The sequence below is a fragment of the Erinaceus europaeus genome, chromosome 11 (genome assembly GCF_950295315.1).
Source record: "Erinaceus europaeus chromosome 11, mEriEur2.1, whole genome shotgun sequence".
NCBI lineage: Eukaryota > Metazoa > Chordata > Mammalia > Eulipotyphla > Erinaceidae > Erinaceus > Erinaceus europaeus.
In genome coordinates, this window is record NC_080172.1 from 56,630,632 (window position 1) to 56,657,603 (window position 26,972).

Here is a 26,972-nt window from a genome sequence, read left to right on the forward strand (position 1 = left end):
CTTTAAGTAGTCTGTTTAGTATGTTAATTAGGCTTATTGACAGTTTATATAAAAGTATATATTAATAGTATTATTTAAACTTTAGATACAAATTCTTTGTATTGGTAAAATGTATCATTTTTATATTAGTGAAAAGGTACATTTAATTTATTTAGGAAATATGGCTTTTCACAAATCTCATATTCATTGATTTGTTAAAAATTCTGCAAGAAAGGCAGCAAAGGGCAGGGGAGATAGCATAATGGTTATGCAAAAAAAAAAAAAAATGACTGAAGCTCTGAAGTGCCAGGTTCAATTTCCTGCGCCACCATAAATCAAAGCCAAGAGTGCTCAGGCCTCTTTCTCTTTCTCCTCCTTCTCCTCCTCCTCCTCCTCTTTCTCTTTTTCTCAGTCTCTTTTCTCCCCCTCTCTCATAAAACAAAATATACTAAAAATACCATATCTACTTTGTAGCTAAAGGAAACTAAGGCCAGGAAAATTAGTATATGTATAAGATGGGCTGAGTTAAGATTAAAATCTGTCTTTTAATTTTAAATCTAAAATGTTCCCCTCTGACATGTCCTTCAAGACATATAATATGAGAACATCTGTTCTAAGAGTAATAAACCTATTTTTAGATAGCTAATGAAATAAAATTGATTCCCTAAGTGAACTTTATTGAGCACTGACTAAATGTCCAGTTTGTTCTAGAGCTCTTCAGTGAGTGCTCTTGAGTCCTAAGTGATTGGTGGAGCAGAGCCCAGACTGTTTCATGCCATCTGCTGTTTTTTGGCAGATGCTTCCACCTTAAGAGGTGCCAGTTTTCACTGAGGATGTAATTCAAAGCTCATTTATGGGCTTTATGTTTTTATCCTATAGTACTAGAAATTTATGTTTATGTGCTGAAAGTATTGAAAATTACAGGTCCTTATGATGATGCAGAAGGATCTGTGGATTCATGTAGGGAAGAATAAGAGACATACTCAGGGAATACTCAAATAGTCTTTCAAGTCAGTAGTCACAGTTCCTCATGTGATTCTAAAGCCCCAGTTTTCTAGGTAAGAAGAACAGCTCATATGCTGCCTGGCAAAGTTTCACCAGCTAACTCTCAGTTTATTGCAGATTGTACAAGTGTTAAAAGAGACATAGCTCCAGTACTGCTCACTCACCTTAAAATGTGAGCACAAATGGCTGGAGAGAAAGCATGTTTCTACAAAACAATTTTCATGCTTGAGGATCTAAGTTCTTAAGTCCAATCCCCAGAACCAGTGTTCTGGAAAAACCATTGTGCCCATGAATAACTTCACATTCCAAGGTGACTATATAAAGAAAAGTTCAGTCACTTGAGATTTGTGGAATATAGTCTATACAGTGTTAAAATGCACAGGTGTATAAATCTGTGTTTATGTTTTTATGGGAACTTGCTAGAAACACATGTAGTACTACCTTTACTATAAGAGTAAGTATGCTGATAACCAGGATAATGGCACCCTAGTTATTCTTTCCTTTATCCAACACTTTTTTTTAAATGATTGCTGACTTTTCATGTGCTCAGTTAATCACTGATGAGATCTGGGAGCAAATGCAGATGTTGTTTCTGATAATGTGATTCATGTTTTTTGATAAGCAAGCCTTTTTACAAATATTTTTATAGGGTGGGAGAAGGAAGTGGGGACTAATGGTTTATAGAGCAGTCACTGACACATGGGTATAATTTCTCATCTCCCTGTGAAATTTCTCTGCAGAACACTTTCACTCACAATCTACAACCTCCTACATCATTATGAACCAGGACCCCAAGGTTTTCTTCAGTCCCTACCTCCCACTCAACCAAGTATGCCACCACCTGGACTCCACTGACTAAAATCTTATAATTAAGTTATAAGGACCTACAATTCTTAAACAGATTATTTTTGTTCCATACCTATATGGTGTTGTTGGATAAGTAGAGGTAAGAAAGTCAGTTGTTGAAGACATTTGGGGTGCCAGGGCAGGGCAAGTTCAGACCTACAGGAATATAGAGGTTACATAGACTCTTACGCTGAATATGAGGCCCAGGTCAAATTGATGGGATTTACAGTGAACAATACTTATACACCTTTCCCATATTTGGAAGCTACTCTCTTCCCTGATACAGCTTTCTAGTCCATGACATAATCTCCCCAGACAATAACTTGGGCCCACCTGCATATCAGATGTCAGGCTCAGGCAAAAACTAATAATGTCACGGGCCCTTTGGAATATACTTAAATTGAACCTACTAGCTATTTCCAAAACGGAGACCCCAAATCTTCATCTGCAATATTCCAGGCTTTAGTTTCATGATTAATCAACAATTTATATGGCTTTATATGTTAACTCTTTTTCAGCCACCAGGTTCCAGATGCTACCATGATACCAACTGGACTTTCCTGGACAGATGACCCTACCAATGTGTCCTGGAGCTCTACTTCCTTAGAGCCCTGCCCCACTAGGGATAGGGAGAGGCAGGCAGGAGTATGGATAACCATGTTCAGTGGGGAAGCAATTACAGAAGCCAGACCTTCCACCTTCTGCACCCCATAATGTCCCCAGGTCCATACTCCCAGAGGGTTAAAGAATAGGAAATCTATCAGGGGAGCAGATGGGATATGGAGCTCTGGTGGTGGGAATTGTACAGCTCTTATCCTATGGTTTTGTCAGTGTTTCCATTTTATAAATAAATAAATAAATAACAAAAAAACAAAACCCTGCCATATATATATATATATCTCCAGTACAGGGTCTCATCCAAGTCTATTCCCCTTTCCCAAATTAAGGGGATGATTCCCTTAACCTTCCAGAAGACCCAGACTTCTGTGGTGATGAGATTAAAGGTGGGCCTGAGCTTCCTAGACTCTTGTTGGCTGTGTTTTGCAGGGAAGGGGGAAGACACTTGCCAGCAGCAATTTCTCATCATTTCCTCCTGGTGCGCAGTTCCGAAGCCTGCAGAAAGCTGTGCATGACCCAGGCCTTTCTGTAACTCAGCTAATGATCGCCCAATCCACTGGAGAAAATTGATTGTGTCAAAGCTCATGAAGAGCTGTGGGCTGATCAATGTCTCACTGAAGTCAAGTTTCACACGCAATTGCCCAGAGCTGGAATTAAATGTCAGGTGCAATTTAGTGCTGATGCTCTAACAGTGCCTTTTGAGAGGGAGCCTCATACTCGTTCTGCACTTCAGATTAACTCCCTTGTGACAGGTTCCTCTGGCTAAGTGATTGGGGCCTGGCAAGCTGCCACACCACAAATCTCTCTGTGAGATCTGCAAAAGTGGGAACTTGGAGCTTGAGTTGGTCTATATGGCTTGCATCTTGTCAAGGCTAGGAGGGAAATATCTTGGGGAAGAAAAGAAGGAGGTGTTGTGTGTTAGGTTTGATTTAAATAAGATCATGACATTGCAGTGTGTGTAGGGGTGGGGTGAGAAGGGGGTGGGGAGAACCCTGTCAGAAGTAGAGGAAGACTAAAAGGGAAGTTGGAGGCAGGCTGCTTCTTGCCACTTTGTAACCAGACTTCTCCTGGATTTAGTTCAGCTTCTTATACTAATGTCCTGGGAACATTACGTCTTCACATGCCTTCCTATCTAGTCAAAGATGCACTTTGCTATATAAAGTTGTGCCCAGTATGTTTGTTTTCTTTATTCTTTTTCCTCCCTTCTCTTTCTATTGAATCCTACCACAATTCAATGCCCAGCACAAGTGGGCATTCTTCCATAAATCTCTCATGGATTCTTCTGGTTTAAAAAAGAAAAAAAATACATATTTATGGTATGCATTTTGGATAGAGACAGAGAGAAGTTGAGAGGGAAGGAGGAGACAGAGATGGAGAGAGACACCCATAACACTGCTTCACCACCTATGGAGCTTCCTCCCTGTAGGTCATTATGCAGTGCAATGTGTGTGTATACCAGGTACACCACCACCTAGACCCAGATTCTTCCAGTTTTAAGAAGTGTCTCATCTTCCGAAGTCTTACAGAACTTAACTAAATTGACAGTTAACATAATTTTGATTTATATTTTGCATCACAACTGTTTATTTGTATGTTTTATTTTTTTGTACTAGGTCATAAATTGATGACAGAATCCAGGTTTGATTTATTCTACTGCACCCAGTCTTTTACAAAATATTTTAATTTATGTTTAAAGTATTTATGATATTTACGTATGTTTGCTCAGAAGGCAAAAATAGAACTACTATGGTCCAGAAATTCCACTTCTGGGTATTTATCTAAAGGATATAAAGATACTAAATGAAAAAGATATATACACCCCTGTATCACTACAGTGTTACTCACAATAGTCAACACATGAAACAACCTATATGACCAACAAGAGATGACTGGAAAAATAACACATGTTATTTATACTCGGTGTAATACTAGTTAGTTATAAAAAAAGACAAAATGTTGCCTTTTGTGACACAATGAAACTGCATGTGATTATGCTAGACAAAATACGTTAGAAAAATAATAACAAATGGTTTTACTCATAAGTGGAAAATAAAGAACCAAAGTCAATAAATTAACAAAATGTGACAAAACAATTTTTGGACTCTGAGGAAAAAATAGTAGTTATCATAAGTAAAAGGGTAAGGATATGGGAAAAATAGAGAGGTCACTTATATAGCAAAGAAAGGTACTAGATTTTGGTGGTAGGTGTATACATTTATAAGGTGTGACAGTATGTTCAGGAAACATATAGCATTGTAACTAATAAAATCAATTAAAAATGAAAGCAGTAAAAAATAAGATATTAGGGAGTTGGGTGGTAGTTGGGAGTTGGGTGGTAGTTGGGTTAGGGTGTTGGGTGGTAGTCCCCAACAACAAAAGTCCTGGACCAGATGGCTTCACAAACGAATTCTACAAAACTTTCAGGAAACAGTTAATACCCATACTTCTTAAGCTATTCCATAAGATTGAAGAAACAGGAATACTCCTTTCCACCTTTTATGAAGCCAATATCATCCTGATACCAAAAGCTGATAGGGACAGAACAAAAAAGGAAAACTACAGACCAATATCTCTGATGAACATAGATGCCAAAATATTAAACAAGATCTTGGCCAACCGGATACAGCAAAACATCAAAAAGATTGTTCATCATGACCAAGTGGGATTCATCCCAGGAATGCAAGGCTGGTTCAACATCCGTAAATCAATCAATGTCATTCATCACATCAATAAAAGCAAAGCCAAAAACCACATGATTATCTCAATAGATGCAGAGAAAGCCTTTGACAAAATCCAACACCCATTCATGCTCAAAACTCTACATAAAATGGGAATAGATGGGAAATTCCTCAAGATAGTGGAGTCTATATATAGCAAACCTACAGCCAACATCATACTCAATGGAGAGAAGCTGAAAGCATTCCCCCTCAGATCGGGGACTAGACAGGGCTGTCCACTGTCACCGTTACTCTTCAACATAGTATTGGAAGTTCTTGCCATAGCAATCAGGCAAGAGAAAGAAATCAAAGGGATACAGATTGGAAGGGAAGAAGTCAAGCTCTCACTATTTGCAGATGATATGATAGTATATGTAGAAAGACCTAAAGAATCCAGTAGAAAATTACTGGAAGTTGTTAGGCAATATAGCAAGGTATCAGGCTACAAAATCAATGTACAAAAATCAGTGGCATTTCTTTATGCAAACACTAAATCTGAAGAAGAAGACATCCAGAAATCACTCCCATTTACTGTTTCAGCAAAATCAATCAAATACCTAGGAATAAAGTTGACCAAAGAAGTGAAAGACTTGTATGCTGAAAACTATGAGTCGCTACTCAAGGAGATAGAAACCGATCCCAAGAAATGGAAAGATATCCCATGCTCATGGATTGGAAGAATAAATATCATCAAAATGAATATTCTCCCCAGAGCCATATACAAATTTAATGCAATACCCATCAAAGTTCCACCAGGCTTCTTTAAGAGAATAGAACAAACACTACAATCATTTATCTGGAACCTGAAAACACCTAGAATTGCCAAAACCATCTTAAGGAAAAGAAACAGAAATGGAGGCATCACACTCCCAGACCTTAAACTATATTATAAAGCCGTCATCATCAAAACAGCATGGTACTGGAACAAAAATAGGCACACAGACCAGTGGAACAGAATTGAAAGCCCAGAAGTAAATCCCAACACCTATGGGCATCTAATCTTTGATAAGGGGGCTCAAAGTATTAAATGGACAAAGGAGGCTCTCTTCAATAAATGGTGCTGGGAAAACTGGGTTGAAACATGCAGAAGAATGAAATTGAACCACTTTATCTCACCAGAAACAAAAATCAACTCCAAATGGATCAATGACCTAGATGTCAGACCAGAAACAATCAAATACTTAGAGGAAAACATTGGTAAAACACTTTCCCACCTATACCTCAAGGACATCTTCGATGAATCAAACCCAATTGCAAGGAAGACCAAAGCAGAAACAAACCAATGGGACTACATCAAATTGAAAAGCTTCTGCACATCCAAAGAAACTATCACACAAACAGAGAGACCCCTCACAGAATGGGAGAAGATCTTCACATGCCAGACATCAGACAAGAAACTAATCACCAAAATATATAAAGAGCTCAGCAAACTTAGCCGCAAAAAAGCAAATGACCCCATCCAAAAATGGGCAGAGGAAATGAAAAAAACATTCACCACAGAGGAGATCCAAAAGGCTAACAAACATATGAAAAACTGCTCTAGGTCACTGATTGTCAGAGAAATGCAAATTAAGACAACACTAAGATACCACCTCACTCCTGTAAGAATGACATACATCAAAAAGGACAGCAGCAACAAATGCTGGAGAGGATGTGGGGACAGAGGAACCCTTTTACATTGCTGGTGGGAATGTAAATTGGTACAGCCTCTGTGGAGAGCAGTCTGGAAAACTCTCAGAAGGCTAGACATGGATCTTCCATATGACCCAATAATTCCTCTCCTGGGGTTATACCCCAAGGACTCCATAACACCCAACCAAAAAGAGGTGTGTACTCCTATGTTCATAGCAGCACAATTCATAATAGCTAAAACCTGGAAGCAACCCAGGTGCCCAACAACAGATGAGTGGCTGAGAAAGCTGTGGTATATATACACAATGGAATACTATGCAACTATCAAGAACAATGAACCCATCTTCTCTGACCCATCTTGGACAGAGCTAGAAGGAATGATGTTAAGTGAGCTAAGTCAGAAAGATAAAGATGAGTATGGGATGATCCCACTCATCAACAGAAGCTGACTTAGAAGATCTGAAAGGGAAACTAAAAGCAGGATCTGATCAAATTGTAAGTAGGGCACCAAAGTAAAAACCCAGTGGTGAGGGGTAGACATGTAGCTTCCTGGGCCAGTGGGGGGTGGGAGTGGGCGGGAGGGATGGGTAACAGTCTTTTGGTGATGGGAATGGTGTTTATGCACACTCCTAGCAAAATGTAGACATATAAATCAGTAGTTAATTAATATTAGAGGGGGAAATCAATTGTATGTCTCAAAGTTTCTCAAAAGACAAACTGAATCTTTTTAATATATAGGCTACGTATTTGATATGCGGACTCTCTCAAAAGCCTAGACCAAGTAGATTAGAAGCTTCCAATAGCAGAGCTATATACAAGATACTGGGTACTGTACAGCAAACCATAACAAAGGAACTTTTCAAAGTTAACCCAATTAACAAATAATGTGATAATAATATTAACTATTGATTGTCTTTTTGAACCCTAAGACAGCAGGAACCTCACATCTTCACTATAGAGCCCCTACTTCCCCCAGTCCTGGAACCCTTGGATAGGGCCCACTTTCCCGTATGCATCTCCCAATCCAAACCAAATAATATTGCATCCGCCAATCACAACCTAACCAAAGCAATGATTGCCATCTCAACATGCTTCACCTCAGACTGTATCCAGAGACTTCACGTGTGGAATGACAACCCTTCAGCTTCATTACTCGGGTGAGACCTTTCCTTTAATAGTACACTCTAATTTCATCTCAGGTAGTTCACTTTCTAACAAAGTCCCATAACCTAGATATACACCAGTTTCTGTGAGAGAGAGCTTATGTGCACACGTATCCATAAACTACTGCAAAATATATACCTGAAAGCAGGATTACACTAGAGTTTGCAGTGAGTACCTCCCTAACACTTCCTCTCCACTATTCCAAGCTTGGGATCCATGATTGCTCAACAAATTGTTTGGCTTCATATGTTAACTCTCTTTTCAATCACCAGGTTCCAGATGCCATCAGGATGCTGGCTAGGCTTCCCTGGATTGAAGACCCCACCAATGTGTCCTGGAGCTCAGCTTCCCCAGAGACCCACCCTACTAGGGAGAGAGAGAGGCAGACTGGGAGTATAGACCGACCAGTTAACGCCCATGTTCAGCGGGGAAGCAATTACAGAAGCCAGACCTTCTACGTTCTGCAACCCTCAACGACCCTAGGTCCATGCTCCCAGAGGGCCAGAGAATGGGAAAGCTATCATGGGAGGGGGTTGGTTATGGGGATTGGGTGTTGGGAATTGTGTGGAGTTGTACCCCTCCTACCTTATGCTTTTGTTCACTAATCCTTTCTTAAATAAAAAATTAAAAAAAAATAAATAAATAACAATTAAAAAAAAAGATATGTGGTGGGGAGCCAAGATGGCGACTTGGAAACAACACCTGGAGTGAGCTCCAAAAAAAAAAGTGGTTTACAACCTGGGATTCTCTGGAGAGGATAGGATACCCGGCACATCCCTGATAGCGTGAATAAGGGGTGGTTAGGGTGACAACAACAAAAAAAAATTCTTTACAGTTGTTGATCCAAGTTGAGGACAAGGTCCTATGGGGGCCCACAAAGGGGTCTATTTTGTTGTCCCTGATAGAGATGACTGGTAACAAGGCAAGAGGGATTTATTATGCCCATCATGTCTGTTTGGAAACTAAGGACTTCCCAAATATGGCCCCAGCTGATGGGGTGGCCTGATAGTGACTTAAGAGTCATCATTAAAGTATGCCAGTCTCTTGCCCTTATTCAGCTTTTGCAGTCCTTGCTTTGATAAGGTTAGCTTTGGAGTGAGTGAGAGAACTGTAATAGGAAGTAGGTGAGGAGGGTATCTAAGTAGACAATATTCCATTAGTAAATTGATACTGACTCACTGCTATTGTGTACTTTTGCTTTCAGGTATATATTTTGCCCTAATTTATGGATACATATGAACATATGCTCTATCTCATGGCACCTGGTATATATCTATGTTTTAGGACTGTATTAGGAAGTGAACCACTGGGATTGGAATTAGAGAATACTATGAAAGGAAAAGTCTTACCTGAGTAATGAGGGTGAAGGGTTGACATTCCATGACTGACGTTCCTGGACACAGTCTGAAGTGAAGCATGCTGAGTGATGCTCATTATATTGATTAGGTTGGGATCCATGGATGCAATATCATTTAGTATAACTTGAGAGAAGCTTGCAGGAAATTGAGCCCCCCCCCCAGAGGTTCCAGGACTGGGGGACATATAGGCTATATAGAGGAAGTGGGAGGTTCCTGCTGACTTAGGGTTAAGAAGACAATAGTTATTGCTATAATCACATTATTTGACAATTGGGTTAACTTTGAAATATCCCTTTGCTAGGATTTGCTGTGTCATACACAATATCACCATAATTTCTGTCCTTTCACATTCTTTGTATATAGGTTGCTTTTGTTCTCCTTGGTCTAGACTTTTGAGAGTGTCAACATATCAGAGACTCAGCCTATGTATTAAAAATACTCGGTATATGCTTTAAAAAGTTTGTGACATACAATCAATTCTTCCCCTCTCATATTAATTAAATAGTGATTTATATTACTACAAATTATTAGGAGTGTACATAAACACCATTCCCACCACCAAAAGAGCATGCCCCATCCCATCCACTGCCCTCACATCCCACTCCGGGAATCTGAACATCCACCCTCACCCACAACCCAGAGTTTAAACTTTGGTGCCCTACTCCAAATTCAGTCAACTCCTGCTTTTTGTTTCCCTTTCTGTTCTTCTTTCTCAACTTCTGTTGATAAATGGGACCACCCCATACTCATAATTATCTTTCTAACTTAGCTCACTTAACATAATTCCTTCTAGCTCTGTGGGGCTATGTGTGAGCTTGATAGAACTTAGGGAGAACTTCTCCCATCCTTGGATGGAGGTCTGAGAAGATACCCTCTTGTTAGTCTCTCAACCAAGGTGAGCAAGGGGAGAAACCAAGTCTCTCAGACTTAGCTCTTTCCTTCTTGACTCTCAAGCCCACAGAAACCTCACTACTCCTCTCCATTAACTATTGGCCACATGGCTGCCTATGTTAAGATTCATTTACTCAAAGTTCACCTCACCTTCTGATAACAGAGGAGAACACACCTTATCACACACTCCATCATACACCTCAGACCCCAGACAAGAAAAATTCCAAACTATATGGCCTTTTGATATCCATCTTCTCTCTGACTCACCCTACTGGTTTAACCCCTATGATTCTCTCAAATACCTTTGGATAATTAAGTTGCTTGTGTCATGAAGAATAATTGTCTTGTATCTCATCAATTCTTGTCATACCAGCCCCCTACCATAGGGGCAAGCTGACCTTTAAGAAACCGGTAATTTCTGAAATGTTTGAAATATGTTCTTTGTTTGGTTTTCTATTTAAACTCATGACCACCTGCCAATAAAAGATATTTGAGATCTGAGCACACTTAAGTCTCCCCAGTGTTTCTTGTCTAAATCATCGCGTCTCTTGAACGGACGAGAGAGCATCGGTTGGTTGCCTTCCTGCTGGAGATCACCCCTCCAGAAAGCCGTCATAGCTCCATCCAAGTTGGGTCAGAGAAGGTGGATTCATGGTTCTTAATAGCTGCATAGTATTCCATTATGTATATATACCAAAGCTTTCTCAGCCACTCATCTGTTTTCAGGCACCTGGGTTGCTTCCAGGTTTTAGCTATTACAAACTATGCTGCTATGAACATAGACTGTACACATATCTTTTTGGTTGGGTGTTATGTAGTCCTTGGGGTACATCCTCAGGTTAGGAATTACTGGGTCATATGGAAGGTCCATGTCTAGCCTTGTGAGAGTTCTCCACAGAGGCTGGACCAATTTACATTCCCACTGGCAGGCAGAAGTCCCCATATACTCTTCAGTATTTGTTGCTGCTGTTCTTTTTGATGTATGCCATTCTCACAGGGGTGAGGTGGTATCTCATTGTTGCCTTTATTTGCATTTCTCTGACAATCAGAGACCTGGAGCAATTTTTCATGTGTTTGTTAGCCTTTTGTATCTCTTCTGTAGTGAATGTTCTGTTCATATCCTCTGCTGAGTTTTGCATGTAGTCATTTGCTTTTTTGTTGCTAAGTTTGCTGAACTCTTTGTATATTTTAGTTATTAGTCTTTTTAAATTTTTTTATTTTTTAAATATTTACTTTATTTATTTATTCCCTTTTGTTGCCCTTATTGTTTTATTGTTGTTGTCGTTGTTGGATAGGACAGAGAGAAATGGAGAGAGGAGGTGAAGACAGAGAGGAGGAGAGAAAGATAGACACCTGCAGACCTGCTTCACCGCCTGTGAAGCGACTCCCCTGCAGGTGGGGAGCCGGGGTTCGAACCGGGATCCTTATGCTGGTCCTTGTGCTTTGCGCCACCTGCGCTTAACCCGCTGCGCTACAGCCCGACTCCCTTTAGTTATTATTCTTTTGTCTGATGTATGGCATGTGAAGATCTTCTCCCTTTCTGTGAGGGGTAAAAGGAGGCAACCAAAACTAAGCCTGCTTTGAATGAGGTACTCAAATACCTCTTATAAACAAAAATATCACTATAATACTTGCCATATATCAGAGCAAATAAAAAATTGTTGAATAATGGCACTACAGTACATTAAATCCATAATATCAATAAATGTTATTGGCTTAAACTTACCCATTAAAAGGCACAGAGTGTGAGGATGGATCAGAAAACACAGCCTAACCGGGCAGGGGTAGATAGCATAATGGTTATGCAAGCAGACTCTCATGACTGAAGCTTCCTCAAGTTCCAGGTTCAATCCCCTGCATCACTATAAGCCAGAGCTGAGTAGTGCTCTGGTAAAAAAAAAAAAAAGAAAGAAAAAACCTTATAAAAAGAAAACACAGCCCAACCATATACTGCTTGCAAAAATCCCACATGACCCAACAAGAGAAACACAAACTTAAAGTGAAAGGATGGAAAATATCATACAGGCTAATGGACCACAAAACAAGGTAGGAAAAGCCATTATTGTCTCTGACACCATAGACTTTAAATTAAATAAAGTAATAAAAGATAGGCAAGCCCATTACATAATGATTAGAGGATCCATCATTGGATAGGACACCCAGTCACCTATCAGTTGAAAAAAAAAAAAAAAAACAGTTAATTTTGGTCAACCTGAAGAAGGAGGAGGGAAAAGGGACATGTGGATATAATAGTAATAATAATAAAATAAAATAGAGTAAGAATCCCTAACAGTCAGTTTGCTGCTTGGAGTGCTCTGGATTGGCTGCAGGTAGCCTGAGCAAAAACAGACAATTATAAGAAATATCAAAAAACAAAAACAAACAAACAAAAATACCTTCCAGGTAGACTTTTCCATACAGGGCTAAGGCTCTGATTGGTCAGGTATTCTATCACTTCTTCTAGCGTTTGCCCTTCTTCCGTAGCCAGTCAACAGCATCAGGTTGAAAGCTGTCGGGAGCTGCTTGTTGCTGGTTTTGAAAGTGACTGGGATCCATGTGGATGAAGATGTTTTAGGTGGGGTGGGGGAGGGGTGAATTCAGAAATAATTAAGCCAAAAAGATTTCCCTTTGTTTGTCCTTTTGGCCTCTGTTTGCCAGCCCAAGAGCGAATTATAGGACTCTATTTTGGTGTCACTCTGACCACTCCTTGTTCACCCTCCTACAGACAGCCCAGTCAGTATCCTACCCTATCCAGAGAATCCCAGGTTGTAAGCTGCTTCTGTTTGGAGCTCAAAGCAGCTGTTGTTTCCAAATCACCATCTTGGCTCTGCCAGTAGCATGAGTTCCTGGATATTTTTATCTTGGATTGGACAATAACCTCATATTGGGAGTCGGGCTGTAGCGCAGTGGGTTAAGCGCAGGTGGCGCAAAGCACAAGGACCAGCATAAGGATCCTGGTTCGAACCCCGACTCCCCACCTGCAAGGGCGTCGCTTCACAGGCGGTGAAGCAGGTCTGCAGGTGTCTATCTTTCTCTCCTCCTCTCTGTCTTCTCCTCCTCTCTCCATTTCTCTCTGTCCTATCCAACAACGACAACAACAATAATAACTACAACAATAAAACAACAAGGGCAACAAAAGGGAATAAATAACTAAAATAAATATTAAAAAAAATTAAAAAAAAAGAAAAGGATACTTTAAAAAAACCCTCATATTATATTATTTATTTTGTTGTTCTAATATATTTATCCTTGGCCATAGGAAGCTCTCTCTCTCTCTGCCTCTCTCTCTCTCTCTCCTTTTCTCTCTTTTACAGACCATTTTTTAAAAAAATTTTGATTGATAATAATTTACAAGACTGTAATATTATAGGTTATAGTTCCACACACACCACACCACACCACACCACACCACACCACACCACACCACACCACACCACACCACACCACACCACATCCACCACCAAAGTTTATGCCCTTACTTAGCTACTGGAAGTTCTTTCAGATTCTTTTCCTAAATCATTTAGACAGACATGTTATCCTTACATTTTATGAGTAATTTCCTACTTTTTGTTCCAGTCTTGTATTTTTCCATCTTGGTCAATAAATCAGTCATTTCTAAAAGGTATTCCTTACTATGGGGAATGGCAGAAATATCTTTAGTCTACCTTCATTGTAGCTGTCGGGTTCAGGCAAAAATTAATAAAGTAATGAACCCTTTGGAATAAACCTAAAATAGATCTACTAGCCTTTTCCAAAATGGACATCCCAAACCTCAGCAGCTATATTCTTGCCCTTATTTTCCTGATTATTAAACAATTTGTTCTGATTTGTATTTTTTATAAATAAATAAATTAATTAATTTATAAAATGGAAGTATTGACAAGGCCATAGCATAAGAGGGGTACAGTTCTATATAATTCCCACCACTGGGACTCTGTATCCAATTCCCTCCCTTAATGCTTTTTCAGCCTCCAAGTTGTGTTGGGAACATGTGTGAGCCTGATAGAGCTTAGGGAGAACCACCCCTATCTTTGGATGGAGGTCTGAGAAGATAACCTCTTGGTAAGTCTCTCTCAACCGAGGTGAGCATAAGGGGGGAAACTCAGACTTGGTTCTTTCCTTCTTGACTCTCAGGCCCACAGATACCCCAGTACTTCCCTCCATTAACTGCAGGCCACATGGCCACAGATTCACTCATTCAAAGTCACCTTCTGATCACAGAAGAACACACCTTATCACACACTTCATCACACACCTCAGACCCCAGACAAGAGAAATTCCAAACTATACGGCCTTTTGATATTCATCTTCTTTCTGTCTCACCCTACGGGTTTAACCCCTATGCTTCTCTCAAATACCTTTGGATAATTAAGTTGCTTGTGTCATGGAAAATAACTGTTTTGTATCTCATCAATTCCTGTCATACCAGCCCCCTACCTTGAGGGCATGCTGACTGTTAAGAAACCTGTAATTTCTGTCATATTTCAACAATAATTAACTTCATTACTTTTCTATTTAACTCATGTCAATTTTGCTAATAAACGGACTCTAGGATTCTGGGACTCAAGGACTCAGATTCTAGATTCATGCTAAGAGTCCCCTGGTGTCTTTTACTTCGTGTCACCCCCGTCGTGAGCGAGAAAGAACCAGCCTGTTACCTTTCCCCTGGAGGACACCCTGCCGGAGAAGGAGAGAGACACCCCGAAAAAGTTGCAGATGCTATCATGATGCCAAGCTCATATTCCTGGGCAGACAACCTCACCCATGTGTCCTGGAGCCTCACCTCTCCAGAGCCCTGCTCCACTAGGGAAAGACAGAGACAGGCTGAGAGTATGGATCGACCTGCCAAGACCCATGTTCAGCAGAGAAGTAATTACAGAAGCCAGACCTTCTGCACCCCATCATGATCCTGAGTCCATACTCCCAAAGGGATAAATATTAGAAAAGTTTCTAATGGAGGAGATGAGATGTGGAACTCTGTGGGAATTATGTGGAGCTGTACCCCTCTTATCTTATGGTCCTGTTGACATTTTTTATTTTATAAATAAATAAGTTGATCGAGACAGTAAAAATGATACAGCATCCACTTGGTTGTCTGAATCAATTATACACCTATTTATTACAATTGCAATTAAAATGACTATGTAGGCCTATGAATTTGAGCACCCTCTGCAAATTCTTCAATGCCATGTGCAGCCACTCGACCACTGTTTGTGTGTGTTTGAAATCAGATGTGGGGAAAGCAAGCCAATCAAAGTGTGTTTCTCTCAAACACACTTCTACATCACTACTCATTGGAAGCATCTTTGCTCTTGTAAGTGTCTGCAATTTCTGAGAACCTTTATCTAAGCCCCACAATGGCTCCTAAACATGCTGTGTCATCTAAGCCTTCTGACTATGAAACTAAGTGCCAAAGGAAGGGGTGCTTACCATCCCAAAGAAGGTGAAACTCTTGGATATGATTAAAGATAGCAAGAAAATTGTGGACATTGCCTGCCATTATAGCTTGAATGAGTCTACCATTCGCTCCATCCATAAAGATGGAAATAATATCCATGCAATGGCTGCTGTTTCTTTCAACAAGGAAGCAAAACTAAAGGGATATTATTTCATTTATAGAGGACCCTAATAATGTTAAAAACTGTGTTTAGAAGGTAATAAACAGGTTTTCTATGCTTTAACTACAAAAATATCAAATTTATAACTACAAAAATATCCTATTTATAAATAAAGAACTCTACTTCATGGAAATTCACTTGTGGTAGAGGGATGAATATAGTCCTTTTATTGTTTCTTTGGTCCCATCTCTGAGTGAGATCATTCAGTATTCATGTTTCTTTTGGCTTATCTGGCTCCACATGATTCCTTCCAGTTCCATCCATTTTGTAGCAAGTATGTTGCCATTTCTTATAGCTGTGTAGCATTTCATTGTGTGTATATGCTATAACTTCTTAAACTACTCATCTGTTGTGTTGGACAGTTGGGTTGTTTTCAAATTCTGGCTGTTACAAATAGTCCCACCATGAACATAGAAATACATAGAGCTTTTCAAATAGGTGTTTCTGTGTTCTTCGGATAGATGCCTAGGAAAAGAATTGATAGTTTATATGGTATATGCATTTTTAATGTTTTCAGGACACTCCTAACTGTCTTGCATAGGAGCTGCACTAATTTATATTCCCACCAACAGTGTCAAGGATTCCATTCTCTCCACATCCTCACCAGCACTTGTGGTTTCTGTCCTTTTTGACAGAGGATATTATCACTGGGGTGAAACAACATTGCATTATTGTCTTGGTTTGCATTATTCTCATCATCAGTAATTTTGAGCATTTTTTTCATATATATCCTGAACATTTCAGATAACAATATTAATGACAACATCTTGGCATAAGTTGGGTGCTTTGGGAACCACCTAACTTAAACTTAAATATGATGCAAATATCAATGGAGTACTTTTATATCTTTGGGCCATTTTCTTTTAAATTTCATTAGTGATTTAATAATGGTCGACAAGATTGTGTGATGAGGGGTACAATTCCATACAGTTCCCACCATCAGAGTTCCACAGCCCATGCCCTCCACTGGAAGTTTCCCTATTCTTTATCCCTCTGGGAGTATGGACCAAAGATCTTTAGAAGGAGCAGAAAGTGGAAGGTTTGGCTTCTGTAATTGCTTCTCTCCTTGACATGGACTTTGACAGGCTTATCTATACCCATAGTCTGTTTCATTTTTCCCTACTGAGGTAGGGCTCTGGGGAGGTGGGGTTCCAGGACACATTGGTGAGGTAATCTATCTAGGTTGACATTATAGTAGTGTCTACAACTTAGTGGATGAAAAGCATTAAGATATAAAGCATAAAACTGTTTAATAATCAGGAACCTAAAGGTAAAAATATAGCAGATGAGATTTAGGATCTTCATGTTGGGAGAAGCTAAGAAGTCTATTTTAGGTTTATTCCAAGTAGTCCATGACTTTGCTAATTTTTGCCTGCCTCACAGATAACATGCAGCTGGGATAAAAATATTATCTGGGAAGATAGTGTCAAAGTGGGTCCAATTACTTTAAATGATGAATTTAGTGTTTAAAATGACTGTGTTCAAACACCCAAGTCTTTCTGGCCTCAGGAAACCTCCTGGTAGCAAGAGCAGTAGTATTGGTGATATGGAGCTTAGGGGAAAAAATTTCAGTCCTTGCTTCTTAGGTGAGGCCTCTATTGTAAGTACCATAACATGACTACTAGAAAAACACTGACTCAAAGCAGAGTGATTAAGAGATAAACTGAAACCTTTTTTGAAGGATATGGAAATAAGTGAGTAAATGAATCTTTGGGGAAGACAATCTTGCTAGCAGCTGAGAATCCCAGAGAGAGGGGGGCCAGGATGAAGAGTAGAAAGCTACCCAATTCAGTAAAGTGTGACTTTTTTTTTTTTAATAAATTGTCATCCATCTGGAATGACTGCCCTTCCTGAGTAAAGTTTTTTGAGCACAAGTGAGAATTACTAGGGAGTTCACAGTACTTCTTTAGAAGTCCTGATTATCTAAAATAAGCATTTACACACAGGCACTTAATTCTGAGTAATTAATGTCTGTCTGTCTCACCTGGCAGCTTAATGAGCCAGGGTGTTGCAGGGGCACATTGAGTCACTGGAGAACTCCAGAGGGCTGGCTGTGAAAATAGTCCGTCAGCTTGCCAGGGATTTTGGTAATAGCTGGAACATTTTTATAGGCGCATCATTATTGAGTTCCTGCCTAAATGCATATTGGCTGGAGGCAAGGCTTCATGTGCCCTATTATATTGCAGATACAAATATATCTCTAGATTAGTTGTGACAGTTTACTCCTACATCTTCTATGGGCAAATTTTTTTGAAAGCATTATTTCTCTGCAGTGAATCAGTCACAAGCTGAGATCGATCTGGCCTAGAAGTCCATATCATCACCTAGATAGCCTTTAATGTCTCCCTTTGTGAGCTTTCTCTGCCCCTTTTAAAGCATCCTTTGGCTATATCCCCCAGTTCACAATATCTCACCCTACTCTTGGCTCTTGTAAATAGTTTTATTAGTATAACAACAATTGAATTTGTATTACACCATTACACCATGATATTCTCCTCAAGAGTATTTGTATAAAAGATGAATCTTAGTAGAAAAGAAATCCCAAAGAATAGTGACTGATAGAGAATCAGGCACTATATTTGCTTAGAGAACATTAACTGACTGACACTCTGTCATGTATCAGATACTAAGGAAGCACAGATTAGTAAGATGTTGCTCTAACCTTTGAGATTTTTCACTATCCAACATGGGAGGCAGAAACTGAAAAAAAAAACCCACCTAATTTAATAGTAGGATACAATTAATTTCACTCAGAGCTACACATGAAGGGGTGATTTGTCAATATTATATCTGAAGCAAGAGACTGAAGTGACTGAAGAAAATAATGAGATGCATTATGGAAAAAGTGACATTTGAATTACATATTTTGTAGGGGTAAGTAATAGTAATGGAATTTTTTTTAATCCTAAAAATACATCTAAAGGGTGACTATCTTCTAGGAGACATAAAGAGTTTGGACCCTGTTGTGAAACCTAGACTAGCTGTGGTCTATCGCAGCAGAGTCAAGCATTGTATGGGGAGGGGAGAAGCTGATGAGTTTGGGACCTAGGACACAATGATGGAGAATGGCCTGTTTGTGATGGGTATGGTACACACACCTATACTAATGTGACAACCAATGTCTTGTTAATTGTTATATCATATAATCAAGTAGGTAAAAATTTTTGGACCATGTTGAATCATATCTGGTAGATGAACCGTACTCTGCCCTCAAGCAGCACCAAGAGCAGCAAAACCAAAAAAACTGACAGCAAAGCCAGAAATGACAAAGAGCAGGAGGTGTTTTACTTAGCTCTCTCTAAGGGAAACAGCAATGTACATAACATTAAAAAAATGTTGGGAAGGCTACTCGATGCTTTCATAAGTCCCGATTTATTAAGTGCTCTGAAATGGTGCTGCCAAAAGGAAATAACTGGAGAATTTTGTGGAGCCAAGGCGAGCAGAATATGCAATGATGAGAAGTTGGAAGGTAACATTATCATTTTCCATACTGCAGTATACTTTGTTCCACTTTAACCAATGATTACCTTGGTCCAACACAAAATTTAAAATAAGACTGGATCAAGCCTTTATTCCAAATGAGGAAATGGAAAATAGCAAGTACAATAGAGGTAAGGAGACTCTCCAGCAAACCTCTTTGGTAGGAAAAGGTGTTAGGGTAGGGCAGGGAAAGGATGGAGAAGTACAGAATGAAAGAGAATGGAACCAGTGGCAACAGTATTTTATACTTAGGTATTGTCTGGTGGTTAACCACATTGTAGAAAAGAACAGTGGTCAGATACTCCTTACCTCCCCACCCCTCCAACTCCAGTGTTTGAAGCAGCTCTCAGTGGAGATGAAGTGGTTCTGGGTGCCAGGAAGACTTTATGGCATTACAAGTTTGAGCATTTTGATTTGTAGCACGTGAGCTGTGTCTACAGGATAGAAAATGTAGGATCTAAAGTAGTGTTCCTACTTTATTTGGCTATAGTAACTGGTAAAGACAGACTACAGAGACTTCTACTTACAAATTCTACATATAAACCATACAGAGAGGAGGAAAGAGACCCAGGGCATTGTTCTGCCACATGTGATGCTGAGAGTCTCAAGTTTTAAAGCTTAATTCCTTCTCCGATATGCCACCTCCTGAACTATTTATTTATTTATTTATTTTTTACTAATGATTAAAAAATTTAAAGAAGCTTCTGAGGAAAAATAATTATTGCTTACTAATATACTTCTCTAGGCTTGCCAAAGCCAAGTGTAAATTATTATAATTATTATTATGCCTCCTGGGTTATCACTGGGGCTCAGTGCCTATACTATGAATCCACTGCTCCAGCAGCTGTTTCTTCCGATTTTGTTTATTTATTTACCTATTAGATGTAACAGAGAAAAATTGAGAGGGGAAGGAAAGATAAAGAGGAAAAGAGAAAGATAGACACCTGTAGACCTGCTTCACAGCTTGTAAGGTGACCTCCCAGCAGGTGGGGAGCTTGCACAAGGATTCTTGCATGACGTTCTGTGTGTGCTCAACCCATTGTGCCACTGCTTGGCTCCCTGTAAATTATTTTTTATTAGCAAATATTTTCCTCAAATGTACTAAAGCTTAGTTCTCCAACATGAATACATTAAAAAAGCAATTGCCTTTTTGAACACCTGCTATGCTCAAGCATCATATTTACATATGAGATGAAACAAATATAGAGTTGAAACTTGTTTTCAGGGAATATAGTGGCTAAAAGGAGAAAGAAGTACAAAGCAAGGTAGAAAGTTAGAAGTGCTTTAAATATAGTAGTTTCATATATAAATATAATTTATATTAGTAATTTAATAATGATTAACAAGATTGTAAAATAACAAGGGTACAACTCCACACAGTTTCCACCAGGGTTTTGTGTCCCATCTTCTCCATTGGAAGCTTCCCTATTCTTTAACCCACTTCTGTGCTAAGTGTATTAAAATAGGGGAAATTTTGGTATTTAGGCAAAAGAAGTGGATAAAAGAGGGCTGGATTTGACCTTGATGGCTCCTAAAAGAATCTACACAGAGTTTATGAGCAAGGTCATTCCAGTGAGGCAAAAAATGGTATGCGTGAAGGTGAAGCTATAGGAAAGGTCAAAGTGAGACAGACAATGACTTCGGGGGAGCAGTCACTTTTTTGAATTTCTTTCTCTCTCTCTCTCTCTCTCTCTCTCTCTCTCTCTCCTCTCTCTCTTTGCCTTCAGGGTGATTGCTGGGGCTCTGTGCCGGCACTGTGAATCCACTGCTCCTGGAGGCCCTTTTTTTTCCATTTTGTTGTCATTATTGTTATTGTTGCCAGTGATGTTATTGTTGGATAAGACAGAGAAAAATCGAGAGAGGAGGGGAAGAAAGAGAGGGGGAGAGAAAGACAGACACCTATAGACCTGCTTCAACACCCATGAAACAACCGTCCCCTGCCCCGGCAGGTAGGGATAAAGGGTAGAGGGGCTCGAACCAGGATCCTTATGCTGGTCCTTGCACTTTGCACCATGTGTGCTTAACTCAATGTGCCACTGCCCGACCCCCAGGAGAGCAGTTATTCAGAGGAAGAATGAGAACTAAGTGATCTAAGTAAAGACATCAAAAGACATCTTTTACTAAATAATACCCTATAATTAAAAACAAAAAGATATTGTGTCTTTTGGAATAAAACTGATGGAACTGGAGGTGCTTATGCTTAGTAAATAAGGAGGTAACAGGGTTTAATATATGTGAATCAATCAACATGATACACCACATCAATAATAGCAAGACCAAAAACCACATGGTCATATCAATAGGTGCAGAGAAAGCCTTTGACAATAGATTACATCCCTTTATGATCAAAACACTACAAAAATGGGACTAGATTTAAAATTCCTGAAGGTAGTGGAGTCTATGTACAGCAAATATACAGACAACATCATACTAAATGGTGAAAAACTGGAAGCATTTCTCCTCAGATCAGGTACTAGAGAGGGATGTCCACTATTACCATTATTATACAACATAGAGTTGGACGCTCTTGCCATAGCAATCAGGCAGGAGCAAGGGATTAAAGGGATATAGACTGGAAGAGAAGAAGTCAAACTTTCCCTATTCACAGATGATAAGATAGTATACATAGAAAAAACTAAAGAATTCAGCAGGAAGATTTTGGAAATTATCAGGCAATATAGTAAGGTGTCAGGCTACAAAATCAACATACAAAAGTCAGTGGCATGACAAGTTTCCGTAGTGTGGTGGTTATCATGTTCACCTCACAAAAGTCAGTGGCATTCCTTTATGTAAACATTAAAGTAGAAGAAGAAATCCAGAAATCAATTCCTTTATTATTACAACAAAACAATAAAATATGTAGAAATAAACCTAACCAAAGAAGTGAAAGACTTTTATACTGAAAATTATGAGTCACTACTCAAGGAAATTGAAAAAGACACAAAGAAGTAGAAAGATATTCCATGTTCATGGGTTGGAAGAATTAACATCATCAGAATGAATATACTACCCAGAGCCATCTACAAATTTAATGCTTTCCCCATCAAGATCCCAACCACATTTTTTAGAAGAATAGGACAAATGCTACAAATGTTTATATGAAACCAGAAAAGGGATTCCAGAATATGGCTGAATGAGAATCAGTTAGTGGCTTGAGCTCCAACAACATCTACTGGAAACAGTAGGATTTTTTGCCTTTAGCAGGACAATCAAAAAGTGGTCCTAGCGGTCACACCAAAGAGGTTACTATAACTCAATTTGAGTTAGAAAATAGAGTAAAAAGAAAGGGAAAAAAATTAAAAAAATATTATTCCTGAAGTACACCCCCCCATTAACCAGTCCCTGGGGGCCAGAGATCTGCACCTTGCAGGCTGCCCTACTGAGCTTCTTTCTTTACCAAGATTCCTGTCCCACAAGGGGCTTTCATTCATTCTAATTCTATTCCTTTCTGAAACCCCTGGCCTTTTTTCTTTCTAAGTGGCCAATTGCAGCTACAGATATTCCATCAAGCAGAGCCTTACTCAGACAGGGAAAGACCACCAGAGGTTTTTTTTTTTTTTATTTAATTTATTTATTCCCTTTTGTTGCCCTTGTTGTTGTTTTTTATTGTTGTAGTTATTGTTGTTGTTGTCGTTGTTGGATAGGACAGAGAGAAATGGAGAGAGGAGGGGAAGACAGAGAGGAGGAGAGAAAGACAGACACCTGCAGACCTGCTTCACCGCCTGTGAAGCGATTCCCCTGCAGGTGGGGAGCCGGGGTTCGAACCGGGATCCTTATGCCGGTCCTTGTGCTTTGCGCCACCCGCGCTTAACCCACTGCGCTACAGCCCGACTCCCTTTTTTTTTTTTTTTTGCTTTATTTTCTGAACAATCAGCTTCCTCTACTCAGGGGGCCGGAAGCAATCTGGAGCCATCCAAGCTGAAGACAGGACAGGTTTTTTACCCTGTTCTATTTTATTATCAATACTAGATAAACTCATATCCCATTCCCCCTCTCCTTCAGGTTGACCAAAATTAACTCTTAGTGTATTTTCCATTGCTAGGGGACTAGGTGTCTTATCCACTGCTAAAGTAACTTGTTTCACTGTTCCTACATCCCCTACTCACTCTACTCCCCTCCACATAGCTAATTAAATAAAAAATAAATAAATGAGTAACTCTTTCCTTTCACTGCTCTTTTATTACTGGTATTTTTCTTATCATTTTCTTTTTTTTTCTCTCTCTCTTTTTCTTCTTTTTCTCATTCTTGTCCTCCTTTCTTCCTTCCTCCTTTGGCTATCTGAATTCATTGATACATGTTTGTGAATTATTTTGGGGAAGAAATCTGACTTAGAGTGGACTGTCTCTGCATGTATCTCTGCTCTACTTCCCTTTCTCCTCTAGTTACCCCTAGAATACACAGTGGATAGTAGATTTGAATAACTGTCTATTCTTGCTCTTCCTGTCTATTCTTGCTATTCTGGGCTATTATCATGAGGTGTTTTTATTTTCCGATTGTTTTTGGTTTGTCTGTTTGTTTTCTTTCTTAACAACCAGCTTCCTATGCTCAGGAGGCTTGAGGCAATCTGGTACAGGTTTGTTTCCCCTGATGTATTTTAATATTAATATAATATAAAGGTGTATCTCTTTCCCCCCTCCTTTAGGTTGACCAGAAAAAACTCTTAGGGAATCTTCCATTGCTAGGGGATTAGGCGTCTTATACACTGTGAGAGGAACTTGTTTCACTACTCCTACCTCCTCTACCCACTCTCCCCTTCTCCCTCCTCCTAGCTAATAAAAAAAAATAAAATAAGTTAATTAATCAATTAAAATTTTTTTCTCCCACTGCTCTTTTATTACAGCTCTTTTTCTTATATTTTCTTTCCTCTCTCTTGTTTCTCTTTTTTTATCTTGTCTTCCTTCCTTCCTTCCTTCCTTCTTCTTTGGCTTTCTGAATTCACTGATATTCATTTGTGAATTATTTTGGGGAAGAAATCTGACTCAGAGTGAACTCTCTATCTGTGTATCTCTGCTCTACTTCCCTTTCTCCTCTTGCTACCCCTAGAATATAGAGTGGATAGTAGATTTGCATAATTCTGTATTCTTGCTATCCCTTTTTTCCTTTCTCTTTCTTCTTCACTTGGATTTGGTTACTATATCTGCATGGTCTGGAGACATTGTTTGGATAACTGGTAGTGATTAAACTGCTTCCATTCTTCAGTTGATGCTGTAATTTCTGAGGTTGGTGATTGCATTTGTCATAAAGGCATTTAGTACAGTGTTGCTTGTACTCAAAACACAACAACTGAGGAACAACAGAACATAACAATAAGAAACACATTAATAAAAAAATGGGTAGATCAAGAACAAATAAAACTGCTACTACAATTAATGAAGACAAGAGTCCAGAAGAAACTGCAAATCAACCAGAAGTAACCATAGATAAGAAAAGTATGCAAGCAATAATAAACTTATTAATCACAGAAATGAAAACAACATTGGAGGAAAGGAATGGCAGTATTAGGGAAACAACAGTTGAGACCCCCAAGGAAAATACTGATTATCTTGAGGCAATTAGAGAACTGAAAGCTGAAATAGCTGAACTGAGGAAAGAAGCCGAGGGAAGGGAAAGCAGACTAACAGAAGCAGAAAAGAGAAATAGTCAGATAGAGGATGAGTTAAAGAAAATTAAGAAAGAGGTGAAAGAGCTCAAAAAGAGATTGAGAGACAGTAAAAACAACAAAAGAGACATATGGGATGATCTCAAAAGAAGTAACATTTGTATAATGGGCCTGCCAGAGGGAAAAAGAGAGGAAGTGGAAGGAAACATTCTAGAGGAAATTATAGAAGAAAACTTCCAAGACCTGAATAACAGAAAGGACATTAAGATTAAAGAGGCCCAGAGAGTTACAAACAGAATCAACCCAGGCCTGAAGACACCAAGACACATGATAGTCACAATGAGAAGAAGTAGGATAAATAAAGGATCCTAAAGGCTGAAAGAGAGAAACAAAAAGTCACATACAGGGGAAAACCCATAAGACTATCAGCAGACTTCTCCACTCAAACTCTAAAAGCCAGAAGAGAATGTCAAGATGTCTATGGAGCACTGAATGAAAAAGGGTTTCAACCAAAAATAATATATCTTGCTAGACTTTCATTCAAACTAGATGGAGGGATTAAAACCTTCTTAGACAAAAACAGTTAAAGGAGGCAACCATCACCAAACCAGACCTGAAAGAGGTTCTAAAAGACCTCTTATAAACAAGAACATCATAATAGTACTTAGAATATAGCAAAGCAAATAAATATTTGTTGAACAATGGCACTACAGTACTTTAAATCCATAATATCAATAAATGTCAATGGCTTGGACTCACCAATCAAAAGGCACAGAGTGGCGTGGTGTTTCAGAAAACATAGCCCAACCATATGCTGCTTGTAAGAATACCATCTGACACAACATGATAAACACAGACTTAAGGTGAAAGGATTGAAAACTATCATACAGGGTAATGGACCAAAAAAAAAAAAAAAAGGCAAGAACAGCCATTCTCATCTCAGACACCATAGATTTTAAATTAAATAAAGTAATAAAAGATAGGCAAGGACATTACATAATGATTAGAGGATCGATCAGCCAAGAAGACTTAACAATTATTAACATTTATGCATCCAATCAGGGACCATCTAAATACATCAAGCACCTACTGAAAGAACTTCAAAAATACATCAATATAATAAAATAATAGTGGGAGACTTTAACACCCCCTCTCACACTTAGATAAACAAAGCAGAGAATCAACAAAGATACAAGAGAATTAAATGAAAAGATTGACAGACTAGACCTCTTGGACGTTTTCAGAGTCCTGCACCCCAAAAAACTGGAATACACATTCTTTTCAAATCCACATAACACATACAAGGATAGACCACATGCTAGGCCACAAAGACAGCATCAATAAATTCAAGAGCATTGAAATCATCCCAAGTATCTTCTCAGACCATAGTGGAGTAAAACAACAAACAGAAATTATTAAAATCACAGAATTTGGAAACTAAACAACATACTCCTTAAGAACCACTGGGTCAGAGATTCACTCAAGCAGGAAATTCAAATGTTCCTGGAAACAAATGAAAATGAAGACACAACCTATCAAAATATTTGGGACACAGCTAAAGCAGTACTGAGAGGGAAACTTATAGCCATACAATCACATATTAAACAACAAGAAGAAGCTCAAATGAACTTATAGCTTACTGCATACCTCAAGGACTTAGAGGAAGAGGAACAAAGGAACCCTAAAGCATCCAGAAGGACAGAAATCACTAAAGTTAGAGCAGAAATAAACAACATCAAAAATAAAAGAACCATACAAAAGATCAATGAAGCCAAATGTTGGTTGCTTGAAAGATTAAACAAAACTTACAAACCCCAGCCAGACTCACCATCAAAAACGAGAGAAGACTCAAATTCATAGAATTTAAATGATGGAGGAGATGTCACAACTGACACCACAAAAATCCAGAAAATCAAGCGAAGCTTCTATGAAAAACAATATACCACCAAGCTAGAGAATCTGGAAGAAATGGAACAATTTCTAGAAACATAAACCCTTCCAAACTGAACCAAGAATAACTACAAAACCTAAATGCACCAATCACAGACAAAGAACTTGAAACTCT